A 19380-nucleotide genomic window follows, 5' to 3' on the forward strand; every position below is an offset into this window, starting at 1 on the left:
ACCTAGACTAACTTCTCAGTAAAATTTATTATTATTACTGCTATCAGCAGCAGCAGCAGCCTTGTTATTCAGGGCTAGTCAGAGGCAAAACTCAGACCTAGGTCTCACATGCACTATTTCAGTATTCTTTCACTTTAGTTTCAAGGGACTGCACAGAATTGTAAGTTCATGATATTGCACATGAGTAGGGTTTGAAGGATGCCTTCTTCCTGGGTACCTCTCTCAACAATGGGAAGTCAGTTTTCATAAACATCACCATATATGTACTTTTTGCCACCTTGCTCTTCCCACAGTGAATTAGGATGAATGCCCTGATGAAACGGCAATAGTAATTCTTCATCACAAGGGCAATCAGCCCTCTTACAGAGCTGATATGATTAAATACACAATCATTTGAAAATAAACTGAAGTTGAGACTTTTTATCAGCCTGGCTGTCCGTGGCACAACGGTTCTCTAATCCTCCCACAGCCTTCTCCTGGTAAGAATGATAACCCATTGGCACAATGCTGTACAGTTTTTAGAAAAGCCTCCACTCACATGTTCCTGTGTGCTTCTCACACATTGCTATGCAGTCGAAAGACAAGGTACTATTATCTCGTTTTGTAGATGAGAAGAGTAGAGCTAAGGAGTGACTTACTTGGGGCGACCCAGTCGGTAAGCAGCTGAGCCTGTCTACTCAAATCCACAAATTCTGTCTTCGAGGGCATATGTGCTCTTCCTGCCGTAGAAAGCACACTCCCCTCAGCTTGATTACTTACAAGATAAAACAATTTTGGATTTATTTTAGATTTTAGAAATATTTTCAGATCAGGTTCAAGTACAAAAGAGTTGCCAAGTCAGTTCTTAGAGTAACTGAAATGCACTAGCATCTTGTGAAATAAGTCAGTAGGCCTACAGAAATATCCATTTGGTTTTCTGGAGGGTCAGTAGTTGCGCTGCTGCCAGAGAGAATTAGGTACCTGTGAAGATAGAGCTGAGAATCTTCCTCCAGTACTTAGAAGAAGACGTAGTAAACTTTCCAGAAAAAAAAAAAAGAAAGAAAGAAAGAAAGAAAGAAAGAAAGAAAGAAAGAAAGAAGAAAGAAAGAAAGAAAGAAAGAAAGAAAGAAAGAAAGAAAGAAAGAAACCTGACAGAGCAAGCAAGCAATGGTCATCTTTCTAAGTTGTTATCAAGACTTCTGTGCAACATCTGATTCTGCAATCTGTCATTGCCCAAAGCCAAGAAATGAAGAGACAGTGGGAGTCAAGTTCTTTGTAGAAAACAGTGCAGTTGTTGGGGGCTTTGTTCCCTTCCTTCTGCCAAATGGGATGGGACTCTGGCAGCTACACTTTGAATAAATCCTGAAAACAGTTCTAAGGGCCAAGAAATTACTTCATAAGGGAGAGGGAGGGAGGAAGAGAAGGAGGCACTGGATCCCTGGAGCAATCAATTTATGTGCTGTGGTATGAGATTTGATTATCTTTATCTGATTTTTATGACTTCAAATGCTATTGGTCACAAAATACCCAGCATTTTAAAGATCTGTGACTCACTCTTTAACCTGGTGACCTGTCTTTACATACTGGCTATAAGTTCAATTTCCCCCAAATAATTCAGTACGCATTAGCTCCGCATTCCCTAAGAGTATTATCTTGTCTTTTGTTAGGTAGCATTGGATTTCATTTTTTAATTCCTCAATTCTAATTCACTTTTCAGTATCCAGATAAAATAATCACAGCAGTATATTATATGGAAAAAAATATTGAATTTGATATAGGGAGACTTGAATCAAGATCCTTGGCTTTGTTATTAACTAAATATACAGTTGTATTAAGCTTGATTGTATTAGGTTTTTTTACTCCTCAAGAGCTCAGTTTTCTCCTTTGTTCAGAAAAAAAAATGTTTATTTCTAATTTGTAAAGCTTTGATATTTTCTGAAATTCTATGGCTTTCTGATTTCCAAACAATCCTTAGGAGTGTGTATGTTGCCAAACTGAGGAGTGTGTAGTATTTCTAAGTACAATACACTCTTCTTGCACTCTGAGGGGAGAGTAAAAGAATCTAGAGTGTACAGCACATATAGATAAAGCCATGTTTTATTTCAAAGTATTCCAATCCAAGGAAATTAAACAAACAGAAACAAAATCAATGAAGATGTTATGTATATGTTCATATCTACTTTAATTCACAACTTGGAAGAATGTGTAAAATAACACAGAAAAATTGCAGTATCAAAAAATTAAAATAAGGAAATTGTGAGTAGAACAGAAGGTCAAGACCATAAGGAAAGACAGAACAAAGACATGTATAGCTTGATAAAGTCTATATTGTTAATAATATTGACATTCATGTCAGTCCTCACACTGTTTTCCCCATGCTTATAGATCACAAACTTTTGTATGGGGAGGTGAAGTGATATGTATTATATTCAAAGTCACATATTTTCAAATATCTGTGGAGGTCTTTTCTTACAAAAAATCCATCTCAATCAGGAAAAACCCTGTCACAGTCTGTATTTCCTAGGTCCTGGATCATATTTAGAGCAATCAGGATTGGATAATTCTACATGTCTTATGAAAATAATCTATTCTCTTTAATGCATATAAATATCTGGTCCACATCGAAATAGGTTTTAAATCCAAGCTCTGGATCTTTATTGAATTGTTTTTTAAACTATAACTCCCAAATGTATGTCACCATTTGATTCTTTTGACTGTACTAACCACCCAGAAGATTCAAATCAAGTAAAAGCTTGATGGCCATCTGGTGGAGATCTTACAGAAGGTGTTCATACTTTGGGCAGAGCCTGGCTTCTTTTCATAAAAGCTGGTGAAAACTGGGTGTGGACTTAACCGTGTGGACCAGTTCTCAGGCACGAGATAGAATCCAGGAGGCCTAGCTGGATCAGATTTGTTTTGCAGAGCACTGGACAACAGATGTAAGCCAAGGAGCAAACACTAGTATTAGCACGGGGATTACCAGTCACTACCAAATGAATATTATTAAACAGAAGACTCAAGAAACAACTGTAGTGACACAAGCAGGAAAGAAGGCAAAAAGTCAGTAGCTAAAGGGATCATGAACTGGTCAGAAATCAGAGTGGAAGGTAGGATGTAGTGAAATATTTATGACATTGCTATCTTGGCTGTGAATAAGTGAAGCAAGGCTCCCAGAAACCCCCTCCCCCGCCTTTTGTTTTAATATATATATATTGAATGGTAGGTAGATTAGTCCGCTAACAGCCTTAGGCTGTATGTCTGCCACTGTAGTTATCCAGTAGAGAAGACACAAATGTCTAATCCTCTTAAGATGTTCTGGATGGTCGGAGTTCACCTTAGTACCATCGTTCTGGGAGAATAAAAGGAAAAGGCTTCTCAGACCCTTCAATAATTTAAACGTAGGATATCTAGAGAAGAGGCCCATCTTTGTCAAATTTTGATTTGAGGGACAGTTCATGAGTCTCTTCCATTTTTCCACATCTTGAGCACAGAGGCATTTTCTATTATTTTTCTAGAGTATCTTTTGAATGGTGTTTGTAAAACAAAGAGCCTTGAGAGATGAAGACCATATTTCCCAAAGCAAAAGGGCAGGTTTGCCTACTGTGTTGTATAATAAAAAGCAGAGTAAAAGACAAGAATAGATACATCTGTTATAAAAGATTCAGGTTCCCTATCTTGAAACACCTCTGGTTTAAAACCAGCTACTACAGGGACAGCTATTACCTAATCCTTGCACTGTCTTGTGCGAACTGGGGTGTGGGGAACCAGCACAAGAAAATGTTGATACTCTGGCAATTGATACTGCGGATAAGACCTTTTGTCTCTGAACCAGGAGTCTCGTATCTTCTGCCCACATCTATGTAACTGTGACAGGCTAACTTGTTAGCTTGCAAGGAGTATACAATCTCAAAGAGAATAAAAATAATTTAAAATAACTTGCTTAAAAAAAAATAAAAAATAAAAAAATAAAATAAAATAAAATAACTTGCTTATAAAAGAGCCAGCCTAAGAGAGACCTGCCTCTGTTAACTACCTCTAGTGAGAAGTGATCCTTCACCACAGGCTTGGGAAAACTTAAAAAATTTATACAAACCACTACATGTACTTTATGTGATGTTTGATATATTTTAGACACCAAAAATACTGACTTTTACTCAACTGTACTTCGAAGCTTATGCATTACTACTAAGTCAAAACCCATTCATACTTAAATATATATATTGAGCACATTATCTCTAACATAAACAAGATTTCCTCTTGGGAGATAAAACCTGGGGTTAGAAATCCTATGAATTTTCCCATCTGATTTTCAGCCTCAAACTCAATAACTTCGGTTATTCTTGATTTCTACTTCAATTTGCACTTAGTTTTTATTTACTTCCTCAGGGGAGTTGTTTGCAAGTCTCAAATAATAGCAGTTTATAATTAAATTATATCAACCTATTGTTTTTCAGTTATCATATCTATATTTGTCTAGGTCAATATTTTGACCTTTTTTTTTTTTTTTTTTTTTTTGGTTTTTTGTTTTTTCTTTTTTATAAGCCTTTTGTTAAAAACTCTGGGAAATGCCCACCATATCTACATGGTACTCTTGATAGAGGTCCCTTGGAATTTTTTTAATTCTTTTTTTTTTTTTTAAGCACTTGTTAGCATTTAATGAACATCCCTTCATGTGGCTTCAAGGCACCAGGACACAGCTCTATCCACCCCACACATAGATCCTTAGTTTCCTTAGCTCTCCTACTGAAGAATTTAGCTTTCAGGACGACAGGCTGTTTGGGGAGCTTTCCTGTTCCCTAAACCTTGTGGTAGCTCGATGGTATCACATCTAAGACAGGAGCAGCTCTAGTCTTGATTCAGCAGCATTTACCTGGGTCAGCTCACTGACCAAGGTTCACAGTTTATCAAGGTTGAGAGTTGAGCAAGAAGCTCCAGTTCCTCCTGAAGTGGTCATGCCTCACACCAGCTTTTGCAAAGTAACCTGAGTGATATTTGTCAAAGTTGGTCCTGTGGTGATGCATGCCACCAGCATTACCCCAGCGCCCTGGGTGCTTCCAGTTCTTGCCAATGTGGCTGTGGCTATGGCTCACATGGCCCCAAAGTTTCCGGCTCTTCCTCAGTCTGGATGGCATGTTGGAAGCCCGGACAAGAGCATCACATTTGTTTTTAAACGTTATTAGTATTGTATCTAGATTGGGGTGGTCACCCTGGAATATAGTTGGAGAAAGATGCAAGTGGAGAGGGTGAAGGGTCACAATGTGCAAATGTGAAAGAAACAACAAAATGTAGGGATCTAAGTTGAATGTCAGGCAACTAGGCAAGAAGGTCAGTAAACTCCAAAGAAATCCAGAAGGGACAGAGCAGATTGTGGCCTGAGGCAGACATGCCAGTACATCCCAAATTTAGATTACTGGGCCTTATCACTTTAATGTTCCAAACAACTCCATCAATACAAATGCACCACACTATTCACTTGAGCAAATCTTTGCCAACACTCAGTAAGTCTCAATTTAAACACATCACACATCTGTTTACATTCAGGAGAGAAATCTGAGAATTTTCATCAGGATATACAAAAATTGAGTCTGGAAGTCTGTGGTCTAACAAGTCCTCCTACTCAAAAGCAAAGTCAGTATCGCCAGAAAGACTGAGCACGGACAAAAGGAGGGAGGCTTCAGAGATGATGGGGAATAGTGTGCCCATCCCAACTAATCCAGGTTAACAATCAAGCTATCTTTCTGGCCACACCAAATTGGCCAAGACTAAATTTATGTGCTTCCTTAGTTGGTGTCACAAAAAAAGATGAAATGTTTATTTCAATAATTATATATTGGAACTCACAGCTTTCATTTTCTTCAAGACTGCATGATAGGGCCCTGGCTAATAAGCAGGATTCTTCTTTCTATCAATGGAAATTTTCCCCTAGAATTTAATTTTTTTACTATTTATTTATTTATTTGAGAGAGAGAGCAGTGAGAGCGGGGAGAGGGAGAAGGAGTGAAGCAGTCTCCCTGCTGAGGGAGGAGCCAGCCATAGGGCTCGATCTCATGACCCTGAGATCATGACCTGAGCCGAAATCAAGAGTTGGAGGCTTAACCAACTGAGCCATCCAGGCGCCCCTAGAATTTACATTTTAAACCAGTTTTCCTTTTAGTATATAATTTTTTCACTCTCTGCTATGCATGCAATAAAAGCCATTGATCACCTACTATATTTAAAGCATTTTATTCACCACAGAGTACCAGATAATGAATAAAGCAAAATCCCTGCCCTAAAGGAACTTAAAGTAGGCAGTTATCTTTGGAAACAGACCATCATAGAAGCATACTTAAATTGCCACTCCAACAAAAATATTTAGGTTGTTAGTTGGTTTAACTTACTACATTTATTAAATGATATGACCTATCAAAATAAAAATGTTTATAAATATTATATTTATATAAAATGTATTTACGTATATTTAGATATATAAATGTTACTATACTTTTACAAAGTTGAATGGAGCCAAATTACAAGTGTCTAGACTCATTCTTGTAATTTATTTTTATTAAACTGTAAGGTACTAGAAATATAAAAAGGCTATATTAAAAATAGTAGCAATAATAACTTATGATTTTTCTAAAACCATTATAATTTTCATTCTCCAGTCACGCATCCAGCACTTTGACTTGGTCACTCCTTCCTGCCTGTATAAAGGTGCTGCTGAGTTACTCTCATCTTGTGAATTCACTGCCATCATAAGGTTTGTCTTTCTGAGAAAGTGAATCCAGGGAAACTAACCCAAGAAAAGTTTCAGATAGCATGGTCAAGGTAGATGATATAGATGTTGAAGACTCTTCCTACCACTACCAAACAGCATCAGGCACTCATCTGATTTATTTCTTGTTGGGGTTCATCCCTAGGACAGCCACCTCTGTCACTGCACACAGGATAATTATTACATTGACATATCAGGCCATAGACAAACTGCAGCTAAGATATCTGCATAGATCTAGATAGGTGATCCTAGGTCACGTGGACAAAAGTGGAAAAATCACATCCAGAAATGTACCACTATCCTATTGTTCTTTGCTTCAGACAGTAAAACTACCTTACATTCATTCATGTATGGTCAGCACTTAATATCTGGCATTGCCCTAGATGGAAAGAAAATGAGTAAATGAACTCTAAATACAAATATCTAATTTTCATCATTCCCTGCAACTTTAACCTCCTCCAAGCTTCTTTCACAAAAACTAAGACACACAGTCTTCAACCAAATTAGGTCTCTGGTCCCTTTACCTATCTTATCTCTTCTAGAATATTAACTACCTCCCTCCACCTCCAACATACATCGTTTCAGTTGCTTCTGTACACAACTTGTACCCCTGTAGCTTCATATATTAATTATGTTTTTGCCAGTTCATGGTCCCTAGTCCTTCTATAATGCCTATTTAGAAAGTCCTCAAACTTTTACCAATGTAACAAATCCACCTTCTTCCTTCTTAACAACCAAGAGACAAGGAGAAAATCACTAATTGTGAAAATTGTGACCCCTACAGATTTCTGGTTTCTGGCCTCAGTGGGGCTTGCAACATTTCTTTGACCCTGGTCTTTATCCCTGCCTCCTATTCTCTCATGATGGAGATTCCAAATCTTCACTTCTTTCCTTAGGCTCTATGCTCTGTTGCACTTGCCACAGCCCAAACAGATGATTTCTTCCTTCTCTACCTTGTTCTTAATTGTGCAAAGTACGTTTTCTGAAATTTGATCCTTCCCTCTATTTACTTTGTTACTGTTCTGGAGAAATCAGTAATAATTTCTTTCTTGGATGCCTGAACACTCTAACTTATCTCCCTGCCCGTAGTCTCCTGCTTTTCTCTATCATCTGCATCCTTGCATACAGCATTCATTCACTCTAATCCTATTTCCATATGCTGGTAACTTGCAAACCCTGTCCTGACTGATCTCCTTAACTTCAGATCCACAATTATAACTTCCTTCTGAATATCTCCAAGCGGACATTCAACAGACTTCATATGCTTAACATGTCAAAAACTAAATTTTTTAATCTCCTGCCCTGCAACCTACTCCCGTCTGTACTGTTTCTGAATCAATAGTGCAAGTCAGAATCTGTCACCCACTGTCAGCCTCTTCTTACTCACCAATCTCCCCAGACACCACAAATAACTGATTGCTAGGCATTGTCATTGTACTACCCAAATATCTTTTCAGTTTTACTTCTTTAATCCTCTAATGTTCAAGTCTTTTTCATTTGGGCTTAAAATCATGAATGTAGCCTACGAACTACTCTTGTTTCCTCAACTTTACTCCCTATCTGACACCAGAGCATTATTTCTAAAATATACATACATAATTCAGTGTGAAAAGGCTGAAAATTTCTGATAAATCTCACTGTTCATCATCTAAAAGAAAGGAAAAGATGACATAACACTGGAAATTAAGACTGACTGTAAACGAATGCCAGAATTTAGGAAGCATTTAGAAAGAATCCTCACTAAATGCAAAGTCAGTGGCACTGCCCACCCTAAACAAGAGGAAGTAATATACATTTGTATTTACCATGTATCAAGTGATGTAGTAGGTGCTCAGGTAAGAAACTAATTCGTCCTAACTCATTGGATCAGAAGTGTACTCTCCAGAAGGAATACCTCCCTAGTCACGGGGGCAGGTTCTCAAAGCAGATAGATGGCTTTTTCCCACTTCCACTTTCCAACCTACCATTTAGACCTCCTTTTCTACATCTAGTTTAATCCTACAAACTCTAGGAAACCAGGTAGGGAATAAAGTGTGGGCACAATAGTAATGGCACATTTATTTCTAGAAAATCTACTTCTTACAGGTATAGGTAGAGAAAAGATGTGTGGAAGCAGGGTATATTGAAGATTGCAGTCTTTTTAATGTACGTATGTGATCAAAATGGCATGGAATGAATGGATATGGAATGCAAAGATAGTTCACATCTTAAATAGTGACACTTGATAAAGAGTTGCTGGTAGTAAAAACTGAGAACAGATTCTATGGACAAATCAGCCACTATAGGTATAAACCTGGGAAGTAGATTTAACCATCACTAAAGTAAACAAGCTCTGAAGCCAAAGGGCAAGGCACACACCCAGTGTGTTGACAAATAGCGAGAGTAAATAAATCGGAAAATAAAAATAAAGAAAGGAAGCTGGACTTCTGGAAAAAGAAGGAATGGCACCTGAGAAAGGTAACACCAAATGTAAGGTCCAATGGAAGAAAGAGAACTTTGAAATAAATAATTTAGTATGTGTATATTTGGTATTTTAATTCGGACACATGAAGTCAGAACATTAAGATATAGCAGAGAAAGCCAAACACCAGCAGAATCGCAAATCAAAAGTATAGGTGCGATAAAAAAGGATTGTTTTCTCAAGCTAAAATGCGAGAACAGATTTATAACCTACACTGAAAGACATAAGTGATGATATCAACACTGTGAGAAATGAAACCAGTGATATAGTGGATGAGCTTGAAATACCCCAAAATACTGTGGAAAAAGAAAAAAACCTAAATTATGGATATGTAGGCAAGATAAAAATAAAATCTAAGTATGCAACAATAGCTAACACTTACAAAGCATCTTTTAAAATACTTTACCTGCATTTTACCCATTCAATTCTCCCAATACTCCATCCTCATATTTATTTATAGATATAGAAACTGGGAAAAATAACCAGCCCAAGGTCACAAAGCTAGTAAGAAATTACAACTAAAACCATCTGACATCAAAGTTGGCTATTAGTCACTATGCTATAATATCTCTCAAAAAGGATATCTAGAAGAAAAGAAATAATCAAAAAGAGAACTTAATTGATAAAGGATTTGGAAAGTTACATTATGGATTTATTAGCCATAAAGGTAAAAATAGCCTAGGCAAAAATTTTACGTGATGACTATAAAGAAAAATAGCCGACATAGCTTTTCCCCCCCGTAACAATAATTGGCAAAAAGAGTTGAGAGAAAACTTTTTGTCCCGATAATTTAATATTCAGCCAAGTTGTTTTTCATCTATGAATGCAACTGAAGATATTCAAATATTCAGAAACATCCCTCCCTCACAAACTTACGAGAAAAACAGACATACTCAAGAAATATTTGCATTACACCTTTAAGTGAGAAGATTAAGTTATAAAACAATAGGCATTATGAAGCCTTTTTTTTTTTAAAAAATGTGTATCTTTGCAAATATATTCATAGAAAATATCTAAAAACCTTTATGGCAAAATGTTATCATGTATGAAGGGTTTTTTTTTATTTTTATTTATTTATGATAGTCACAGAGAGAGAGAGAGAGAGGCAGAGACACAGGCAGAGGGAGAAGCAGGCTCCATGCACCGAGAGCCCGATGTGGGATTCGATCCCGGGTCTCCAGGATCGCGCCCTGGACCAAAGGCAGGCGCCAAACCGCTGCGCCACCCAGGGATCCCAGGGGTTTTTTTAATTTCCATTTTTGTAGTATGCAATTGCTTATGCCATAAGAATAATGAAAGTTAAAATTAAAAAATGCTTTTGGAAACAGATTAATACAAATTAGGAACTTAATAGGCCATAATAATATTAAAAATGATGATTAAGTGCTGAATTCTATGAAGCATAGAGTCAAACTGAAATACTTGATAGTAAAACCTAATGAGAACCCACAAGGAAAATACTTATTTGCTAATAATAATCTTGTATAAAGTCACTATTTTTTAAAAAATCAGTACCTCAGTAGCAGAAAGGGCTAAAGAAAGTAAAATATTCCTATAGAGCTCATCCGACATGTGGGCCCAACAGATACCATGGTGAAAGAGTAAGAACAGGCTTTTTCAGTAGAAGAAATTTTTGTGGCTAGGTAATATGAAAAATTATTTGTCATCCTAATTAAGGAAATATAAATTAGAATAACAATGAAATGTTCTTTCACATATGGGCATGGCATACAGATTTATATCATCCACTGCTATTGAGTGAAATTGAGCACAGTAGAAATGGGTACAGATGATGAAAGATGTAGGCCTTTGGGGTGACTGGTAAAATTTGCAGTGTGCATAATGCTCACGTCCAACAATCTTATAGCATTTCTCTATTCAGAGAAGCACTTCCAAAATATTTATTGCAAAAATCGGAAACGTGAATGTGAGTTAAGAAGGGAATGGGTTAAATCAATATGGTACATCCTTGCTATGGAATACTGTGTTTAAAAGAATGAGACTGGGGACACCTGGGTGGCACAGTTGGTTGAGTGTCAACTCTTGGTTTTGGCTCAGGTCATTATCTCAGGTTCGTGAGATCAAGCCCAGAATCTGGCTCTGCTGCGTGGGGAATCAGCTTGAGGACTCTCTCTCTGTCCCCCTCTCTACTCTCCTCCTCTCCCCCCACTCATGGTTGGTCACTCTTGATATATCTCTCTTTCAAAATAAATAAATCTTTTACAAATTTAAAAATAAGAGTATGAACACCATATACTGGCATAGAACACTGTCCAAAATTCATAGTTTTATGAATGACTCAAATCTCAGGAAAATACATACAAGATTATTCCATTTGTAAAAGAAACTACACAAAACAAAAAGATACACATTATTATCTGCCCTAAATAGATGAACGTGGGATCCCTGGGTGGCGCAGCGGTTTGGCGCCTGCCTTTGGCCCAGGGCGCGATCCTGGAGACCCGGGATCGAATCCCACGTCGGGCTTCCGGTGCATGGAGCCTGCTTCTCCCTCCTCCTGTGTCTCTGCCTCTTTCTCTCTCTCTATGTCTATCATGAATAAATAAATAAATCTTTAAAAAAAATGGATGAACGTGTCTATTACAAATCTGGAAAAATGGAGAAAGAATGAGAATTATTCTTTTTATTCCTACATTTTATAACTCCCTATGGGATTTATTCTAAAATAAAAATATATCTGTCAAAGCCCAGGTTTCCTACAACACAGAGGCTAAGATAAAGCTTGGATCTTAATGCCTGACTGGGGGGAAGAGTGCAGTCAGTGGCTGCAGGAGTGAGAAAATCCAGAAAATGAGGCAGGGAAGCAAGGAAAGCAGAAACAACATGGGGCGGTAAGAAGCTGGCACAGCTTCAGGGGAAAGCAGAGCTGGGGACACGTCCTGGCAGGCCACGTGGAACCTCTGCACCTTGGAACAACTGGGGGTGGGATAAGGAGTGGGCTAGAGAATCCGCTCTCTCTCCCCTATTCCTCCATGGTCAACTTTTTCTCACAAGTTAACTCCCTTGAACTTCTAGGTCATGTTACTCATTGCATCTGAAGAATCTTTGGGAAAGAGGCAGATCTCATGTGCAACACTCAGTGCTCATCTGAATGAAGAACCAGGGGGAAGAGACAGATTTGTCACGTACTTCGTTGAGTTGAGCCTGGTTTTAGATGCTGCCACAGGTCTCCCCTGATCAGGGGAGTCCGACTTCCTGCCACAGGAACCTGACCCAGCAAGTGGTATTCGAGAGTGAGGTGACTCCCCAGGATGATGGAGATCTCCCATGAACCAGCGTCCAAGACCCCAGGAGGCAGGTGGAGCCATGTGAATGCAGGAAGGCACATGCATGCTTAATTCCACCGTTGCTATATTAAATGGTGTAAATATGCTAGTTAAAGAATTAAAAATGAGTAGCTAAACAGATACAAGCAATTAATATATTTTTACCTTCTCTATTAAGGGAAATAAAGAAACTGAAGAAAGAAGAAAACACAATGAAGACAGAATCTAAAATCCTGAAATACTGACAGTAGATCAATTCTATGATAGGATTTCAGTCTAGTCTATTAATATGAGCCATAGATAGGCCATGCTTCACCACCACTTACATCACCATCAGTAGCACAAGGAGCCAGCCTGAGACTGAAGTCAGTTCTGAAGCCAAGACAAAAGAATGATACCAACCACGCCGTAAGAGCACGCCAGCTTTGGTGCTCAAACATTCCTCTGTAATTTTCTTTGTAAGATTTTACTTACCTACTTGAGAGAGAGTGCATGCACGCGTGCACAAGCAGGGGTGGGGGCAGAGGGCAAGGGGGAAGCAGACTCTCCTGCTGAGCAGGGAGCCCGACGCAAGGCTCGATCCCAGGACCCTGGATCATGACCTGAGCCGAAGGCAGACTTTCAACCAACCGAGCCCCCCCCGGGCGCCCTCTTCCTCTGTAGTTTACAGGTACGCCTCAAACTGTGAAAAGACTTGCCAAAGATACAGAGACTCTAAAATCATGGATGATGCTATTTATCTCTATTATAAAATTCTGCTCAGAGTTTTCTTGTAAAAAGTAAAAATGTTTTTTTTTTCTGTCATATTGGTAGTTTGATTTCATACGGGAACATCTTCATTGTACAATGAAGACTTAGAAATTAAGCGGGGAGATTATTTCAAATTGTCTGCTGTCTATGCTTCTGTTAGATATTACACGTTCCACACTACTCAGTCCGATGCAACCCCAATAAAGCAGTTGAACAGATCATAGATCTGAGGGAAAGCACTAAAATCCGGGCTGCCATAGGCTCCCACCCGAGCTCATCCTTGCAATGGAATCTATTCCCCCTCTAACACTGTATTTCTCTTTGCCCTTTAACATCCATCTGTTTGACACTTCTGACTCTGTGGTTGGTCAGTGACCCTACTCTGCTACATAACCGCTAACATAAGATTCTATTTTCAGATATATTTTTGGATATGGATAAAGCATTCTTACCCTAGTCATCATAGCAGCCCAGAAAGGCACAGAGGGGCAGAGGAGAGAAAAATTAAGCAACCTGGCAAGAGCTCTGCCTCCAGGCCTGAGCAGAGCTGAGAGGTGAAGCCGCAATTAAGTCGAAGAGATTCAACATCGCTGGGAGAAAGAACACTCTGCCCATACCTACTGGTGAAACTACACATGTTCATGGCATGATAACATGAAGGACATGATGATGCACAAGGACTTCCTGCCCAAAAATTTCAACCCTACCTCCTTGATATTTTATCATCAGGAATTTATGCCTTTGCAATTGCCAAGGGGAGGCAGATCCTGCAGTGTAAGCTAACACCCAAAAGGAAAAGAATGCCAGCCCCTTGAAAAAGAAATACAGAAAAGTTAAATATAGAATGAAAAGCTGTTAATAAAAAAGACCACTGAGGGATCCCTGGGTAGCGCAGCAGTTTGGCGCCTGCCTTTGGCCCAGGGCGCGATACTGGAGACCCGGGATCGAGTCCCACATCGGGCTCCCGGTGCATGAAGCCTGCTTCTCCTTCTGCCTGTGTCTCTGCCTCTCTCTCTCTCTGTGTGTGACTATCATAAATAAATAAAAATTTAAAAATAAATAAATAAATAATAAAAAATAAAAAAGACCACTGAGAGTGTAGGTAACTGTAAGTAAATATATATATATGTATGTATTTATATGTATGTATATATGTATTTCATTTTTCCTCGTGAAAAAATATGTTTATTGTAAATATAGTAAATATATATTTACTGTAAGTATATATATATATATATATATATATATATGTGTGTGTGTATATATATATATTTCACTTTTTTCCCTGAACTTTTCGTACTCTGGTTAAGAAAAAGGAACAGTGAGAATCAAAGCAAATAAAGTATGTATTAGGCACCTCGTCTACAAATGCTTTGTTGTAGTTGTGGGCTACAAAGAAGAAACAAAATGTAGGAATGGGAGTAGGAAGATAGAAAAAAGGCACAATAATAGAAATCAAATTTACAATAACTAAGAAAGCATGAAACAAAATCCTAAAAGACATCTTATACTAAATATAAGAATTTCTAATTCTATGTCAGCTCTATTTGGAGATTTGATCCTATTGAAATAAGGAAATAAACTGGTACTTGATGAGAAAAATGCTAGCTATTCCTGGTCTCCAAAGGCTACACTTACAGGGGACTGACTGTGAAAATGTTATGCAAATCTTAAGAACATTCACTCAAAATCTGCTTTGAGTAAATACCGGCTTACAGTTGCCACACACCAAAACTGAGGCTGTATGATTTCTTATAAACATGTAAAGTACAAAAGAAATATAAAATCTTTTTTCCTCCCTCAATTCCTAAAGAGCAAATGTCCTTAAAACTAATTTCCTGATAAACACAGGAGCTGTCTCACCATTCAAGTATGAAGCCTGAGGAACTGCAATTAGTGGCACTAAAATAGACTCCATGTCTCCTTACATAAGTTCTCAAACACTGGCTATTCTTTTTCAATAGCTTTCTTTTATTCATTCGTCAGCACATTTTTGTTGAGTATCTCCTATATGCAAGCCATGTTGCTTAAAATGAAAAATGTAAAGTTTAGACCATTTGATCCAGACACTTAGAGATCTTGAAGATTTGTTGAAGAGCTAAGTTGTGTCCAGAAAAACCAAATATAGCACAGAGGATGTCAAAAGAAAAGTTAAATATTAAAGCAAAATGCCAGGACCCTTCAGAGGGAGCAGAAACCACTCACATGGTGCGGGGGAGGCAAGGTGTCTTTCATGGAGCACATACCAGTTGAGTAGAGCCCTGAAGAACATGTAGGATTTCTATAATTATAGATAAAAACTGAAGGAATTCTAAGTGAAAGAAATAATGAAATACAAGGAGCAAACATGAAAAAGCCCAAGAAATATTTGGGGGCAGAGCATGCAGTCTCACTGTGTATGTTTAGTGTATAAGTTCAGTATATTAAGAACAAAATGCTAGACTTCCATGATTTTAGGATCTACTGGCTCATACTCAGATTTTCAAGGCATGCTTTTATACAAACCATAAACTGTCTTCTGTTGGAATAATATCATTGCATTTACATCTGAGACCTTCTAACTCAACCCTTCATTGTAGAGGAATTGAAATATTGAATTTCAAAGAGGATAAATGGCATTTGCACGTTCATAAAGCTAATTAATGGCAGCATTGAGACTCGTAGTGTGGAGTTTATCATTCAGTTCAGGAGGAAGGATTTTCCCCAGGCCATAAATGTTTGGCCTTGTTAGCTCACAGGTTCTAACTCCTAGACTACAGCTTAACTAAGAAGGTCAAAACAACATTGTCACCAAGAAAATTTCTAAAACGAACCAATAGCAGTTGAAATGCATTAAACATAACTTTCTTAGATTTGACTCCCTCTAGAGTATGTTGAAGGAAAAGACTTGATCCAGTGAATTATTTTTCAATACACATTTTAAAACATGGCAATTTCATGATACAATACTCCCCCGCACACACACACACACAAAATCTACAAGTTTTCTTTAAAAGAAAAAAAAGCAGAAACAATTCAGTTTTCTTAATGAATGAAGCTAAAATGTTTCTGCTGAGTAAACTACAGCTTTATATCTCTAACTCATTCACCTACTGATACTGGGACCAGAGATCTCTAAAGTACATCATTGAATATTGGCTCAGTGATTTAAAGTCTTAAAATCTCAAATTCACAGTAAGACCTTTAGTATGGGGCAGGTTGTGTGTGTGTGTGTGTGTGTGTGCGGGTGTGTTTTATGGGCTAGAATTTAATAAGTGCCATCAAATCAACTAAACATGTTGTAAAACATTTTTTCTTCTTATAATTTCAACAAAAGTTCATTACCCAAATTCAACGAGACTCAGTTTTTCACATATATAAAACACATACATTCATTTGTTTTTTTTAATTACTTTTTTATTGGTGTTCAATTTGCCAACTTATAGAGTAACACCCAGTGCTCATCCCATCAAGTGCCCCCCTCAGTGCCCGTCACCCAGTCACCCCCACCCCTCGCCCACCTCCCCTTCCACCACCCCTAGTACATACATTCATTTGTAAACATGAAAATGTCCTAAGTTCTTTTATGGCAGGATATGAATGTACCATCTCCGTATGGCAAAAAAGAAACTCAAGAACTTGCTTAATTCTCCTAAAATCATAATCCTTAAATACATATAAGAGATTTCTTTCACTTGTTTTGCATTCTCAGTCTAAGGTAGACGTATTCAACATAAACATTTTCTCAATGTCACTGAAGTATTAAGTGCAATACATCAATAATAATAGAAGTATTTATGAAATCCCTTGTAGGAATAACATCCATGCTAGGATAATCAAATTACATCTGATCTTTTTTGTCCTTTCCCATTCTGGAGGAACACACATAAAACATATATAGGTGTGTGTTATATATATATAAAACACACACACATCTATATATACTTTATATATAGATACAGTTATGGATATATATGCATATTAGTGAGCTCTGTTTAATGAGCTTCTGCTAGATTATGTTGGTGGACCCTATTATAGCATTATTTTACTACCTACCACTCCCAAATTTAAATGGTGCATTTAAAGAAACTTGAATATAGCATGGGAGAAGAAACTATAAAATCTTAATTTGAAGATACCTAACATTTACCCGAATTTATGCAGAAATTCCACTCTGCCAGAAAACACATTCCCATTTTAGGCAACACTCATGATCCAAAATTACCCCTTATGTCATTCTTTCTAAGTAACGTTCCTCCCAGTAGAGAAAGCTCTCATTAGGCCTTGGGTCCCCAGCTATTAGTTGATTAGTAAAGTGCTTTGGCTTGTCTACTAATATTAATAATTAACTTGATTGATTAATATACATTAAAGAGGCAGATGAAAGTCATGCTGGTGGGAACCTGTAACAGTCTGGTTATTTATTTGAACACGATGGGGCATTAAGAGTTCATTATGACTTCCTTGAATACTGCAAAGCAGATAATTGCTCAGTTTCTGCAGGAATGAGAAAAAAATTCCAGTTTTTCACAAGTTGCAAAATGTAATGACTAATCCTTATTATATTGTATTACACAGTTGTAGGATGACTCCTGATGTCAATAGACCATTTCCCATTCCACAGACTAGACTCTCTTGACTTTCTGTTTATTTAAGTGACACTCTTGTTTGAAATTCTGGGTGCTTCTTATCCCTTTGAGTCACACACTGTGTCTGGGAGCCTCTGCTCTGGCACTTTTAGCACCTCATTAATTACTAACTGTAGCAAAGTCCTGCTGTTTTGCAACTCCTCTGCCTTTGTTGGGAAATCACAACCCTTTGCTAGAATGAGAAGGCAGGACAATAGTTATCTGCCAAATGTCCAGTTTGTGAGCATATTACAAAGGCTAATTATCTAAGGGTCTTGTAACTTCCCTAGATATTCAAGCTTGATAAGATAACTCATTGTGTCTCTGAAATACCTTTAAGCTTAGCACCAGGGGGAAATCCAGGAAGCATTTGCATTCAGCTAACTAATATTCAGAGAAGCTAAATAACTGTTACAGTTATAAGTGAGAATGGATGGTGAAACAGAATATAGTCTCCTGGTTAACAAGGGCATCTTTGAGAGGGAGAGCCCAAGGCACGAATACCCACAGGCAGGCCTAACAGCACTCAACCTCTTTTGCACGTGCTGTCTGAATCTCCCATTTGGCTTTCAATCTGTGCTCTGCTTCACCGTTGTTTATTTTTTAAGTATACTGGTTCTGACACCCACGCCAGTAAATTACCCACCCCAGTAAGTTTTAAGCCCTTCAGAGATAGGGTCTATATCCCCTCATTTCTTTGTTTCATCTATAACATCTCGAAAAATGCTCCACACACTTTCTCTATATAGATACTGGAAATGCAGAGTATTTTCCTATTACAAAATATAACAAATAGAAATATAAATAATTCTATAAATCAGTGCAAGATCTTAAATGACAACCAACGATTTTATGAAAAAGAAACATGTCAAACCAACCTGGTGTTTTATGTCAAGATGGCGGATATACTGAATGTGTTACTCACACCGATGATAGAAATGGGTTATTTCCCTTTGTGTCACATTTATTAATAAAGAGACCACGCATTCTTGAAATCAGTATTCCTCAATCTGGGGCTTAAATAAGAGTAAAAGGAATCCAAAGGAGAGCTTTGGATAGTAAGGATAGTACTGAAGGTACCTACCCTTCCCTTTATAGTGAGTTCTAAGACTCCAGAGTCAAGTTAACCATTCTGAGTTACTCTCCCTCTTCCCATAAAAACTGCGGTTATCTTGTCTGAGATGTTCCCTTTCAGCACCAGCCCTTTCCCAGACAAAGAGACTTAGAGGTGTTGAGAATCATTCACTGATGTAGGAGCAGCAGTGGCTCTTGATAAAGATAAAGGGATGCCTCATTGGAGTCCCACCTCCACCTCTGCTCTCACCCTATCAGATATTTTGAAATCTCATCCCACATTCTCTCCTTTCTGTGCTGACCTCCCTGCTTTGTGAGCCCATTCCCTCTTGTCACCTGGCAAAAGGATAGAGGGGAGTCTGAGACAAAAATGATCTCCCACAAGGCTAGCAGATAAAAGGAATGGAACGTCGTGAGATTACCAATGTTTCCCAGACTTCCTTGTTAATAAATGTCACCTGGGTT

The 19380-nt window shown here is 37.9% G+C and overlaps 1 long non-coding RNA gene across 26 annotated transcripts in view; it reads right to left on the bottom strand.

Moving 5' to 3' along the window:
- LOC140637110 (uncharacterized) overlaps positions 1-19380 on the bottom strand; it is a 182394-nt gene that overhangs the window by 150255 nt on the left and 12759 nt on the right. For 2 of the 26 annotated variants that reach the window (XR_012034377.1, XR_012034387.1), the window contains exon 5: positions 639-719. The exons of the other annotated variants lie outside the window; for them this stretch is intronic. This is a non-coding gene — a long non-coding RNA (uncharacterized lncRNA). The remainder of the gene's footprint in view (positions 1-638; positions 720-19380) is intronic. 26 annotated transcript variants of the gene reach the window in all.

This window comes from Canis lupus, chromosome 1 (assembly GCF_048164855.1).
Source record: "Canis lupus baileyi chromosome 1, mCanLup2.hap1, whole genome shotgun sequence".
NCBI lineage: Eukaryota > Metazoa > Chordata > Mammalia > Carnivora > Canidae > Canis > Canis lupus.